This window comes from Anoplolepis gracilipes, chromosome 13 (assembly GCF_047496725.1).
Source record: "Anoplolepis gracilipes chromosome 13, ASM4749672v1, whole genome shotgun sequence".
Taxonomy (NCBI): Eukaryota; Metazoa; Arthropoda; class Insecta; order Hymenoptera; family Formicidae; genus Anoplolepis; species Anoplolepis gracilipes.
Window position 1 is genome coordinate 5,554,017 of NC_132982.1, and position 15,399 is coordinate 5,569,415.

At 32.9% G+C, this 15,399-nt stretch overlaps 1 protein-coding gene across 6 annotated transcripts in view; it reads right to left on the reverse strand.

The window, feature by feature from the left end:
* The window catches only part of Amph (myc box-dependent-interacting protein 1), a 33,590-nt gene that overhangs the window by 17,124 nt on the left and 1,067 nt on the right, over window positions 1-15,399 (reverse strand). The gene's annotated exons all lie outside the window — the stretch shown is intronic.

The window sequence follows — 15,399 nt, forward strand, 5'->3', positions numbered from 1 at the left end:
GAACCGGCCGAAGCCGCTAGAGAGAGAGAGAGAGAGAGGGGGGGGAGGGGAGAGAGAGAGAGAGAGAGAGAGAGAGAGAGAGAGAGAGGGAGAGAGAAAGAGAGGAAGGAGAGAGAATATAAGGAATGCCGAAACAGCTGATCGATTACCTGACCTCTTAAGAGGCAGAAACACTTAAATTTAATACGATACGGGTACTGTTATTCAGTTTCAAATATCATAAATATCAATATTCGCTTACAGGATGCGCCATAAAATCTACATCTCATAAGACAATATTATTTATTGATTATCTATTAAATAATCATAATATCTTTATTTAAATTGAGATTTTTTTTCAACAAAAACTGGATGCTTCTACTTATCATAATTAAATCGATTTAATCATACGTTATATTTTCGAGAGTATTTAATTTAATATATTTATCTTTATATAAAATAATTTTTTGAAAGAAGAATTGATGTAGGAAGGTCAATCGCAAGAATCTTGAGATTAAGTATTTAGCCATTATATTACCGGTAACTAACCCATTTGAGATTTCATAGCTCGCTGCCTTTTACATAAAGATATGGCAAGTGAGGAATGTGACTTAGACAATGAGAATGGGTGACGCCTGTTGCAAGCGCAAAAATTACGACATTGCACAGCTAGATTGAATGACCTTACATCGTTACATATATGCACGATTCGTCCCATTGACATCAAAGTGCTCTATTATTAATCTCGCTAACAAGCATAATCTATCCAGCGCAACGTGTATATATATATATATATATATATATATATATATATATATATATATTCGATCTTCCAGCATAAATGTACAGGGTGTTTCCGATTTTCATCTATAGATTTGATTAATTTTGACTTGAATCAAGAAAAAGTGAATTCCAAAAAGAATTTCCTTTAAACTTGTTTTTTACAAAAAAATTTTACAAATAAAAAATTCTTTTCGTCATGTATAAAAGGATAATAAAAAAAATATAAAAAATAAGAACAAAAAATATAAAACTGACATTGCTTCTCAACTTAATAAAATTATGGTGCTATTTACGCCTGAAACTTGAAAGTGGCATCAATATATAGTAAATTTATTGTACGAATTTATAAACGTAATTTAAAACTACTTGTAAAAAAATTCGAGCGTTGGATCCACGCCAAAACGGTATTTTCTTTCAGTTCCAGAACAGATTTCCATGTGTTTGACACACACACTTTACACGGTGCCACCAACGCACTATATGCTAATTGGACAGGTATTAGATGACCACCGTATTAGGCACGATGAAGTCGCGGGATGATGCTTGCGAAACCACCGTGCACAAGTCGTACTTATTTGGTCTCCAAATTGTGGCAACCATACAGCCTTTTTATGGTTCCCTCATGCTCATTTATGTTAAATGCGAGCGTTTTATGAAAATATGTAATTATACATGTCGCGTGTCTCTATGCAACGTATCATCAAACATTTTACAATTATAGATAATGTTGTTGCAACACATTATCAACTATCGATTAAGATATGTAAATATATGTATAAATTCTAAGAGAATATTATTATAAACTAAAAGTGTTTAAAATGTTTTAAAAAAAAGTTTAAAATGTTATACATAAAATCGTATAATAGTTAGAGAAAAAAAACAGCGTTTTTATATAGTTAATAATTTAAACTCTAATTTATTATTAATTAATAAGCTTAACTAATAAGATTTATTGCCGCTTATTGTTAGTCTAAATTATTGCGAAAATCTTTCTGCATGATTATTATGAATAATGCAATTAATTACATGTGACGCAACATCACTTTTTTCGTAGTCGTATTAACAATTAAAGATTAGTGTCGCATCTGTTTTAGAACTAATTGATTTTCAAGCAAAACAGATTAGTGCAATTTCAATATCGACTTTCAATTATATGGCAACGTATTTAAAACATTATATAAGTTTTGTTTAATAGTTTGACATTGAACATTTTTATTTTCGAATATACCTTGTACCATTTGCGAGATTTTATGTAGATTTTTTTTTATATTTGTAAAATAGTGCTTAAACCTTTGTAATTTTTTTTACTTAGCAACTCTAGATTTTGTGCATATAAATCGGCCGTGCATATAGTATATTATATTTCTCTCTCAACACAGTAGTGTTAAGAGAGTTGCGTATGCGGATGAAGGTTAACCCAATTAGCATGTTTGATTATACTGTTGCGAATAATAAATTGAGCCGTGGCGAGAGATATAATAGAGATTCCTCCCAGCTATGTGATCCCAAATTCTATAGCAACGTGTAGCGTGTAACGTGCAATGTTGCTAATTCTGGGAACAGACGTCGATGTGTTTTAATTATTCATCGACAATTTATGTATGGCTTAACAGCCACTGGAAATTGTCAGTCAACACAATTACTTCATTAATTCTCTTCATAAATTTTTTCAATTTTTAGAAAATGCCTGTTTCTGCAATTTAGATTAATAATGCGTGAACGCAAAAAAAAAATATATTTATGTGAAAGATCTATCTATAGAATAAATCTAAAAATTATGAAAATAAAAATATATTTTATATAATACATGCATCATTAAAACACATTTTGGAATAATTTTTACATTTAGAGTGAAAAAATTTAACTCATGCGTGTTGCTTTAATTTTTTTAAGCATATATATCACTAACTACGTATTTATTATTTTATTACATTAATTTAGTATTTTTATTTTTATCAGATCAAATTATCTAATAATTGAATATTCAACATGTCAGCACAAACAGAAGTACGATAATCGTTTCTTCTGTTTACACAAACCTGCGATATTTTTAGCATTTTTAACCAAACGATACAACAATGGTCACGTTTCGGTTTTGCGTATTTTTGTTTGTAATATATTTTTCGAAATTTCACACATCATTGCGCACGACTCGCGATTCGAATTGCTTGATTTGCGCCGTATGCTTCGAGTCCTCCGGTCTGCTTAACGCGCTTTAACCGTGATAAAAAGCGGCCTTGATAGCTCGCGTTGCACGCTGGGCACACGAAGGGTTAAAGCACGTCGAACCCCATTGTCAGGAGTGCGCGTTGATCAAACTGAATTGCCTTGACGATGCGGCACAGCGCGTAATCAAGTGGCAACTGTGGCGAAGGTCGACGCGATTATGCGTTTCATCCGCGAAACGAATTATCCTCACCTTTAAAATATGACCTGGTATAAGTATTACAAACTCGATTTCTAATTCGCTTGAATTGGAAACAGATTATATGGTTAAATACCGATTAATCAGGCATGCAAATCTTTGATCTACTCGTCAGCTTTTTATAAATGTCATCTTCATTTTCACCGCTGCTTGAATTAAATTTTCCAATTTTTTTTTTTTTAATCTTTAAGATTCTACTTCTATAAATATTTAAGGCGATAAAATTTATAGGTAGTTAGAAGAGCTTTCATCAATATTTATTCTATTTCCTGTCAATATTTATTCTATTTTCAAGTAAAGTTACATATCTCTGTACGCGTGCATGGGAATAAGAATATTCTCTGATATAATATACACAACTTTCTTGGATTCTCTATGACCTCATGCGTATCATAAACCTCTTTCTCGACCAGACTGTCATAATCCAATAATATTACACTTCTTCCTGATTCCATGAATTCATGGCTCGCGTCCAAGTGTATGGTGGCCGCGGATTTGAGATTGCGATAATTAATACAACGAACCACCATTCTCTTCATTAAATTTGTCGACTCCATTCATTGATCCACCCTCGCAAAACGCAATTGAAATTTTACTGTTTGTATGATCCTCTCTCGCACGGTGAAAAGTACTATCAATGCCGCATTCGCCGCAAAGGAGAGATGTCAATTATGTTGGCAAAGCCACTTTAGTACAATCGAATGAAAGATAATAGACATTCAAAGGGAATATCAAAATTTGCCCTGATAATGAAATGGACGAAATATTTTGTCAAATTTGTTACGTAAAGTAATTATAATTTACATTTTTTAACATACATTTTGTCAGTAAATTTTGAATAACTTATTCTTCTTAAAGAAATTTCAGTACTAGAACATTATTTTTTATGTAATAATTTATTAATTATTAAAATTAAATATCTTTCTTAAATTTTTCAAATAATAGTAAAGTTTTTAATAAAAGAGCTTTTATTATCTATATTATATACTATTTTATTATCTTGAATAATATAATTATATATCTTAATTCAATGCAACAGAGATTATCAGCCTTAATAAAAACTTATCTGAAATTGTATAAGCTTGTGTAATTTGTATTATTTACATATATTTTACGCTTAAATTATTGCGGGTTAAATGTGGATGGAATTAGAACAAGTCTGATATATATATTTGGATTGTGAACGCAAAGTAAACACTATTTCACTACAGCGTTAAGTGCCGTATCAGTTCACATGTTGGTTTACAAGAAAGTCAGAGAAAAATCAGGAAAAATACGTAGACTTTGAATCTAGATTCAGCCATCATTTGCTTTACAATATCGTATATGGATGTGATTGTAAAATAAAAACTGAAATAAAGAGATAAATAATAATTTGAGTCACTTGAAATATATAAAAAAAAAAAAAACATTATATCTAGTTTTAAAAAATATTTATCTAGTTTTAAAATATTTTATTTTCGTTTTTATCTCTCAAATTACAATTTCATTGAAATTTAAATTCTCAGAAAGTTTTAAATTTTATTTTAACATTGGAGTAACGATATAAATTTTAATAAGATTATTCTCTGCTTACAGAAACAAACCTGTTACGTAAAACGAAGACCCGAAGATACTTGATACACGAGATTGACTCACGCTAAACGTTCTCATTGAAAGTATACTCAGGTATTCGCCGGTCGCGTGTTTTTTTGGCGGCTGACAATGCGTCTCTTACGTGTTTTCTAATATTAGAATTAGGTCATAACCCACAATCGTTCTGACGCCTGTATATAAATTACATTTATTTATTCCAAATTTAATAATAATCATATTAAATACAAATTAATTAAGTTTACTTGTTTCATAATATTATTGTATCGGACAATTTATTATATTGAGCTTTTAAAATAATCGGACAATTGTGCTTAGAATTAGAATTAATTATACTGGAACCGCAAATAGAGTAAAAAGTCGCTATCGCTGAAAACTGTTGTTATCTCGCAACACCTATCCATTCGTCTTGTGTGCTCGACTATTAACTTTTCTTCCTCGTATATATAATTCTGGTTTATTTTTCCCGCAGAGCGCAGTCACCGTTAACGATTTATTTGTCTTTAGTATTGTATCCACTTGCGATGCACATGGCGTAACTTGCAAATGCGCACAAGGCACAATATTAGACAATTTTGCGATTTAACCACGACAAGAGACAGCCACGTTGAAGATATTAGTAAAATTACACGCTCGTCTTCCATAAAAAAAAATAATAATAATAAATAAAACTAATAGTAGTAAAAAAGAATATCCATGAAAGAAAACTTGTTGCTCGTGTCATACATGTTAAAAAAAAGAAAGCAGACACAGTACCATTCGAAGCACGAACCTACTTCTCACAATTTTCTTTTTTTTTTTTTTTTACATTTGAAGAGGATGAAACAACTCGCGGTGTGTGAGTAATTAGCGTTATATTAAATAAATGCAAATGGTCACACCTGATTGCCGCTTCATCCGGTAGACACGCCTAATACTGATTAATCTGTTCTACCCGCGTATAACCGTAAAACACACATTTGATCGAAACTTGTATTTTCCTACGACAAACCGAGAGTCGCTCGAGTTTGTTGCATTCTCGATAAAATCGACTTCTCGGTGAATGCCACCGGTGACCGCTGTTGGAATCGACCGGGATAATTTAAATGCGAATCAAGTATGCAAATGGAGAAAACTCGTATGCGTGACGCACCGAGATGTCGAGTTTGTTCGTGTATTGCGATCGCTCTCAAGTATAATTGTTTAACTCTTTCGAGTTGTTATTGTCGTCAAAATGAATTAAAGAAGGCATGATTTTAGAGATACACGGTGTTATTTCATTACATTCTTAAAAAGATTATTTCATTATTTTCTTTGTATTTCTTTGCCTTTTTCCGTGATGTTATTATTTTCTTTGTTGTACAATAATAAAAGATTTAATAGTTTAATATAAAATCTACGAAAAAGAAAAGAGAGAGAGAGAGAGAGAGAGAGAGAGAGAAAACCAAAAAAAATTTTTTTAAAGTATAGATTTATAAAAAAATGTTTACTATTATATAATATTATCACCGCGCAATTATTTTCATTTCGTGAAAAAATAAATTATTCGAAAGACTTTTTTTACTTAATTTGTTTTATGCGAAACGTTATAAATAAGCTGGCATATTAATTCAGTCTAAACAAAGAGTCGAACAGTCAAAGCAAATTCTATTGAAGACGAGGTATGTTTTCCATACAATCGTACGTCACAGAATTAAACAAAATTGCACGATGTGCGAGATCTATTTTCGCATAGCGGTGTGGAATCCGCGTTACTAGGTCGCATAGATCATGTAAACGTACATCTGGATCTTTCGCGCGCGCGCCAGCGCGTATAGAACAGGTGATCTCGACCTGAATTCGCAACCCAATTGGTCGGAACGAACGACGACCGTTCCATTTCCGCTTCGAACGGCGATAAAACAGGTCTCTCCCCCTCCCGGCACAATCGCCTTCGTCACTTCCTGCCGTGCCTGTATTCCCTATGCACGACGACGACGACGACGACGACGACGACGACGATGGTCACAACTGACCGAGAGCTCTCACCGTGTGATTCAGGAAGGCTCCCGTTATTGCAAGCGAGAGATACCGGGACCGGTGTTTACCGGAGAGATCGGATCCTGTTTGTTGGGTAGCTGTACCTAATCAAGGTCCGTTTCCTTCTTGTACGCGAAAAGCAATTGTCAAAGAAAGTTTCGTATTATATGCAACGCGTGGAATATATGCATCAGTCTTATCACGTTCCACCGATAAAAAAACCCGTTTCGTTGTATAAAAAGAAATTGCGAAACCGCAAAAACATCGCCATCGTATTTTGTATAAATATTGTATATTGGTTTATTTTAATTTTTTTAAAAAGATCTTGTCTGACTTTAAAATCGCAAGGTAAAATTTATATATATATATATTAAAATTGCTACAACTATAAATTTATATACTAATCTCCATCACGAATAATGTTGATTATTATTAATTACCTTAACTTTGTACCAAAATTCCAACAATTTAAATCTCGTTTTAAGAAACAAATGATGCTCCTTGATACAAATGAACCTCAATAATGCCGTGAGGAAAGATTTGGAGACCGGTATATTGAACCGGTATCAAAAGAATCCTGTTCCACAGGTGGCTGTAACAGATCTTTGTTTAACACTGACGCATTAGGGTTGTCTCACGAGTTTTTGAGATTTGCAAAAATTCGTACTTTTTCGTCAGATTTCTGATTATCCTGTTATTGCACAGGTAACCGATTGTATTGACAATAAGAAATAATAAGCCTTTACTTATTGCAAATTCACATAATTTGGAGGTGTGATAAAAAATAAATATGCAAAAACTATCAATTCAAAATTAATTTTCTTGCAAGCTTAAGAATTGCAAATATTAAAAATAAAAATATCGAGAATTAAATATAATAAATTCTGTTACTTTTTCTCAAAGTATATTTCAGTTAAAGAAAACCACGACGATTTCGTTACAACGAAATAAATTTAAAATATTCAAAAGTACTTTTTTCTTTGACCGTAGTAATCTTTACTCGTTAAGTAGAATCTTAGAAAATAGGTGAAAAGTCGCAGGAGAGAGAATCAGGAGTTATTAATAAATCCGTAAACCGCGACGTCATTACGCCCGCGCGATATTTCCATACCGCATAAACCGCCCAGTAGATGATGTAAGAAGGAAACGCCGCCATCGGATGCAGATTGTTCCGTAATTAGGAAACGTGCACGAGTGATTTGATTGGAAAATTTTCTCTTTTTTTTTTCTTTTCATAGTATACGATCATTTTTATCTCTTTATTAAATGTACACATTCCAGTCCTCGCTAATCTTATCTAAATCTGGGAACAAATAAAATATACAGGTACACCTTCAATTTATTATTATTATGACTCTAATTCTTTGCTTTTCTACATAAATGTAATATTCTGCGCGGAAAAGATTTTAATAGTATAATTATATAACAAATATAACAGGAGCTTTTATTCATACTAATTGTATTTCTTTACTGGATAATTCTTTATCTCAAAGTAAAAAAAAAAAAAAAAATTGTATCTACAGAAAGAATCTAAAGAAAACGAATAAGTATAATGCAAAAACGTGTTGTTAAGAGACAAATGAGAAAAGCAAGAAAAAGAATCGAGTGCAACGTAGCATCGTTAGAAGGTTAGCAACAAACGCAAAAAATATGAGGCATGAAGAGTGGCGAGGGACGAGATATAAAGAGAGTCCGAGAACGACGACCGTCTCCGTCTGCATTTGTCGTGAGTCGTATTTATAACGAGCCCATTGGACTCAGGCCAACGTTATCGACTCTCGACTGTGATGTTACAGACGATTGTGCGAAACTTCGCTGAAGCGATGTCTCCGCGATGAATGTTACGCAGAGATAAACATAAAGTTCATGCATTTAAAAGCTCAAAATATATTTCCCTAAAATATCAGTAGTTTTGACGAAATGTGTAATTGCGTGTCTCTGTGTGTGTATATCTATAAAAAAATAGAATTGACAGAATTTAATATCAAAAATGTTTTAAATTCTTATTAGGAAGTTTGCCTATATCTTGTGTAGAAAAAAATTGGATTTTTTTTTTATATTTTAAATATTTCACAAATATAATAAAAAATACAAAAAAAAAAAAAAAAAAAAAAAAAGAAAATATTCCAATTTTCTGTTATTGCTCATTGTTTGCAATAATAATTATAATATTTATAAATTTAACATGTATAGAATTATATTGTAATATATGCGAGCAGAAAAAATCTTTTCCTGACGAGATTCTCAATTCTTTTTTTATTTTGCCTTCCGAAGAATGAATTTTTATCGCATTCGTTACCTCGTCGATAAGTAAAGAAGGAGGCTTTGAATGAGGGGCGGGAGGAATGTTTGGCGCACAGTGAGTGCCGCTAATTTTAGTGGAAAACCGGAGCGTCTATATGTGCTGCCACGCAGGTCAACATCGGCATTCGCGACTGATAGACGCCTTTTTGCAAAATTACGAAACTCAACAGAGGTGGAAATACCGGTATATCGTCGATAAATTCAAATTTTAAATACTACAAGAAAATAATCTGCGTCAACCATTGTATTCGTATCATCGCGAATAAAAGAGATCTCGTTCTTGTCTCTAGCATTAAAATTAGAGTCGCTAACATTTAAATCATTGTATTTAAAGCTATAAAATGCGAAATCACGGCGATAAATTGTAAGTTTAGTGAAAGAAAGCAATACTCGAAGCCTCATTTTATAAGCATTTGTTGAAAAAGAAGAAAAATTGCGCGATAAACATTTGTAAAATATTGTAATGTTAAAAAAAGAATAATAAATATTATTATTATTTTTTTCCAGGAATCGCATCTCCTTTTGATGAGAAAAATGCGCATAGCTAAGCGCAATCACCTTTGCGAAAGAGAAACACTCACGCACTGTTATTCGCAGCAATGTGTGCATGCCGCGGGACGCCTTTCTATTTGAGAAGAAAGGTCATTTGGATACCTATCTCAACTGCGCCTTTCTTTTCAATTGCACTTTGCACGATGAAATTCTTCAAATGATCTCCAAAACGTCGAGAAAATAAGAAAAAAAAAAGCGCGTTGGAATAATTAAAATGTTTTAGACTCGAATCTCGCCAAGCGATTGAAAGATAAACTCGGCTCGATTTTTCGCATTACAAGATAATGCGAGTTATACACCTATGTGTGTCACGGAGTATCCCGAGATGAGTGCTCTCTCATATTAAACGGCTTGCGTAACGCAAAAAGTGCGTTACGCCGCTGGTCGTCGCTACGCACGTTGCACTCGGTAACATAAGTTACAAAAGTAGACGTAAACTCGAAGACTTTCGGTGCGCAAAATTTCGAGTAAATTTAACGGAAAAATTAATTAATTAATGTCCATAATAAATATAATAATTATTTTGTAATCCCATGTACTTTGTTGCATTTTAGTAAAAATTGACATTTATTCTAAAGATTTTAACAAAGTCCAGAATATATCTTATAAACTCGTTTCTCGAATAATATTTTCAATACATTTTCCTCATATCATTAATCAGTCTGACAGCAAAATCTAGAGACATTTTTACCGCTTCAAGTCTAGATGTAAATTACATTTCTATGCTATGTGAGTAAATGTACCGGCAATAGAGAGATAAATGGGCTAAGATAGTATCAATTAAAAGTGTAAAATAAGTAGAGATTACATCTTCATATATAATAGAAGTGAGAGTAGCATTGCATATATCAAAAATAATTGTATAAATAATTAATTTTATGTCTACAAATAATTATATAGGAAATCAAGTATACAAAATTTTAAGGATAAATAAAAAGTAATAGATATTATATGTATAAAAATGTATAACAACTCAGATACGAAAGTGATCAAACTAAAGATTGCTAGAGGATGTTAGGCCAGATAAAAACCGTTGAAGGCAAATAAAATGTCTAAAAATTTCGGTCCTACTCGGTAGACTTTGAGAAACACTGCCGCGACAACGCAACGGAAACGTGAAACGACGCGAAATTCAAAAGCGGTGTCTCCGAAGCCGCGGGCTCGTAGATATATTTGCCGGCGGTCGCGTCCGGGAACGTGTCTCGGAGGACGAGAATAGTAGCCGGCCTCCCGGTCGCGAGGTGAGACACACTTAGAAATCTAGAAGAACGACTATGTGACGGATGGGAGATACTAGGAGACTTCCGTGAAGAAACATATCGACAACCTTATACGAACGCTTGTCCGGCGTCTCGTTAGAACGGAAATACACATCCGGAAGTCGACAAATCACCGGGAAATAATCGATTTGACAAAACGTATTTGATTCTCCACGCGTCAAGAGGATACTGATTTTTCGACGAGCGAAAATAAGATTTTAAAAAAATATATAAAACTAGAGAAAGTCTATATATGTGAAAGAGGCGGGAAGAGGCATATTTGTTTGAACGTTAGCGCCATTTCATTGCGGTTTGCGAATGTGAATGTAATTTCTTAATACCGCAATTCTCCCCGATACCGCAGCTCGCACTTTTTTTTTTGCGGTATGAGATAGGACACAGGGCTCTCTGTGTTTTCTCGCCACGCATTTTACGCCAAATGTGGTTTTAAATCTGTACAATGTCAAGTCAAAGCCATTTTCGCATTAGACAATCAAGATTCTGAATTAACCCTTATTCCGTACTGATGGATCATTTTTGTCTGTGATTTTTCTAACAACGTCAATTTCTCGAAAACAAATAATCATGAAATAATATATTTAAGTAAATTATTTTTCAAATTTATTATTTTAGTCTTTATTTAGAATGTTCAAACAAGGTATATACATTTTTTCAGATTTTTTAAAACACTTTTACATATTAATAAACTTATCGAAAATACGCTGACTCACCTATACAGTTAGAAGGTGCCAAAAATAACAATATGGAGTAAGGGTTAAACAATCACATTTACAATCACAGTTAAATGCAGTCCTAAATAATAGCGAAAGAAGCACGTAATTAGTATGAATACATCAGGGAATCTCGAAATTGTATCTAATATTATTGTTACATTACTCAACGATATTACTGTCATTATTTGTAAATATAATCACTGCGTCATCGATCATTTTTCTAGCTTGGAGTTTATCGGTATTTCTTCTACGTAATCACAGACAGTATCGATGTACGAGACGCTGATAGTAATTACCGATTGTATGAGGACCTCTCACGAATACCGGTCTACGCTTTCTTCGCCTCGAGTATCAGCTGAACTTTTTGCACGCGAATGCAAGTGTGTGTCGGCGCGTGCGATCGAATCTATCGTGTTACCTCTTCATATTTTGTAACGCGCGTGAATAACAGTTCAACGAAAAAAATATCAATTGATTGTGAGTTTAATACTTTCGCTGCTTCTGGCGGTGCGACGTAATCCCCAAGCGTTTTCAGCTTTACTTACTCTTGGCTACTAATGGGTTATGCATGTCTCTCGAGAAAGTTACACATAAATATTTTATCAAACTATGCAGATTGCAAATACGTTCGCAAATAATATAAATTACGTATAAGAACAATTTTAATTTTTATCAAAATACATCATACGTAATGACAAAACTCTGCAACGCTCGTAATTCTATCTACAAATAATCATTAAGAAAAACGGCCAATAATCGAGCAAAATTTAAATATATGTTGGAAAAATTATTTTATATAATTTTTTATATTTATATTTAATTTATATATTTATATATTTTTTATATTTTTTAATTTTTATATAATTTTATATAATTTTTCCAACATATATTTAAATTTTGCTCGATTATTGGCCGTTTTTCTTAATGATTATTTGTATACATCATACGTGCATATAACTTAACAAACATTATTTGCCTCATAAATAACAAATATCGCGAAATACTACGAATGATTGATTTATCGATTATCTATTATTGTATAACGATAAAAGATTATTTAGATTTTCTAGAATGTATAAAATTTACGAAACACGTAATAATAGTCTCGAATTTCTCTGCGATTGTAACGTAACCCTGTAATATTTAATATATTTATAATATTAAATTTGACATTTAATATTAAATATAAATCAAAGAATAGGGCGCGATTTCTCTTATATATGTATTACTCTCTTCATATTATAAATATATTAAGTATCTATCATCTATTCTTCGAAGGTTTATCGGTTATCGCTTCCAGTCATTTTCAAATAGATAAAATCTCTATCACGACAATATAATCAATTCTTATCCCCTATAAGATTTTTATCCCCCCATTACAATTATATTTGAAAGTAATGCGATAAAATTATAATGAAACTGATTTTGTCAATAATATCGTAAAATATTGAAAGATATTGAAAGAATATTCTTCAGAAACTAGCCCGTTGTCTGTTCATTATATTTATATCGTGAAACATTGTATCGAAAAAATACATAACTCGATTTCTCCAACAGAATGTTTATCTGCGTTCGGAATCGCGATTCTCGATTTGGGTAGAAAAAAATAACAAACTTAGCTATAATAGTTTCAGGCCGGTTTCACCAGATATAAATCGAGATATTTCCCCTCTCCCTCTCTCATATCAAATTAAGACGAATAAATTATCATATGCAATAATTTTTTTTAAATTAAAAAAAAGGACTCAAATAGCTTTGTCAATCTTTGCGACTACATTTTTCTGTAAAAATAAGCAAAATTTTTTAAAAATTCCGCAAGCTTGTTTTTCTCGTAAAACTGGTGCATTACACCTTGTTATTTAACGATCATATATTTTTTATCTGTCGCGCGATAAAACCGGAAAAGTCCACGTTTTGAAAGGCGCGAGACGACACTCGCGAACATTGTTATTACGCGTACGGAGAACTTATTGTTAAACCAGCGGTACACGCGCGAATTACATGACACAACGGAGTCGCTTATATGCAATGCTTAGGCGATGCATCAACGAGCCGAGGGGTCCTCGCAGGTATACGCGTTCTCGATGCCGGCAAACCGCGGAAGTGACGATGCGTCGACGTGCACCATCGTGAGTGCAATCTATAATGCACCTTGAGAAGCCTCCTCTACTAGTCCCTCCACGTCCCTCCCATAAGCAAATTTCCGTAACAGTTTGCATTTCCCAAGCTGTGTATCGCGAATTCTTGGTAATTTCAATGAGTTCGTGTTAAGCGTAAATTATGTAGTCTGATATACATATGCGTACTTCCAATATACGCAGTTTCTCTCGTATTTGCATGAAATTGTATTATTGCTATTCTTGTAAACGAATAAGAATCGAGAATTATAAAATATATTTTTTTATTAATAGAGTTTTACATAATATAAACAAATGTAACCGCGTAAATATATATGTGTGTAACATACATATAATTAAAGTAATTAAAAGAGAGAAACTAATCATCAATTAGAAAGAAAGCTTGAAAATTACCGTTTCGAGAGATGATTGTGGATATCGTCAAAAGCATAAGAAAAATACATGGCATAAAAGCATATTCACAGAAGTGATTGTGCACATTGTTTCCATGTGTGAGGAAAAGTAAAGAGAAATTTCCAACTTTCTTCCGCTTTGTCACGATCATTTGTGGATGAAATGTCCAAAGTGGAAAAAAAAAAATGAATAAATCGCGTAAACAAAATTTTTATAAATATAATCGTTAACGTTGAACTACATGGAAAAAGTAAGAGAGATTCCCTTCTTGCGCGGGATCATCAAAAGTGAAATATGTAAACAGTGAGTGCTTCATCCTGAATGATTCGTGAGAGCGTTAGAAGGTTTCGTTTCGCCATAAATGCGCGAGCATTTATATTTAATCGCAGCGATCATTCGTCAGACTCAGCATAATGTAACATCCCACCGCCTTTCCTCAATCCCCCCTCGGTGCATCTAATAGCTGTCATATCAGTTCCGCTTCGGATCAAGAACAACCGATGTCATTTTGTGAAGTGGGATTGAAGGAAATTGTCAGACGTAAGATATTCACAATTTTACCTTTAAATTATAAAATAATAATGTTTAAAAACAATTTTAACTCTATCTTTCTCTCTCTCTCTCTCTCTCTCTTTTTAATATAGTTGTATTTTTATATTTCCAGTAGAATGTTAGAGTTAAAATTCAAAGATATATTATCTACAATGCTACAGAAAATTGTGAAAAGGACAAGCTAAAGAAGTCTGTTATATTTATTTTATTTTAAGTGTCAATCTACGAGAGATACTAACGTTGAAATTTGTCAAATACGACGGCCCAATAATCTCTAATCAACTTTTCGTAGTAAAATTAAAAAATTGATTGAAAAGTTATTCGATGAGATGTACTGAAGCTTGTATAAAAATCACGAAGGTTAAAGCCGACAAGGTGATCTTTGTATAATGTAAAAAATCGTAAATCATGCGACGTAGATCATGTGCTTCGCAACAAGACGCGCCCGAAACACGCGATCGTTACCGATCAAAGTAGCGACGTACATTTACATGTGCATTTGTACACGCGCGTTTCCTACATTGCATCGGGACGATCAAGCGGTGGGAGTTGCATAATTATCATTTCGAACAATATCGCGCTATGAAACTGCTACGAACATGTTTACCGATTACGTAAGAGCGCAATTTCGCGCGGCAGCTATACGCGCCATCGGCAGAAAGCGATTGTCAGACTCTTTATAAAAGAAA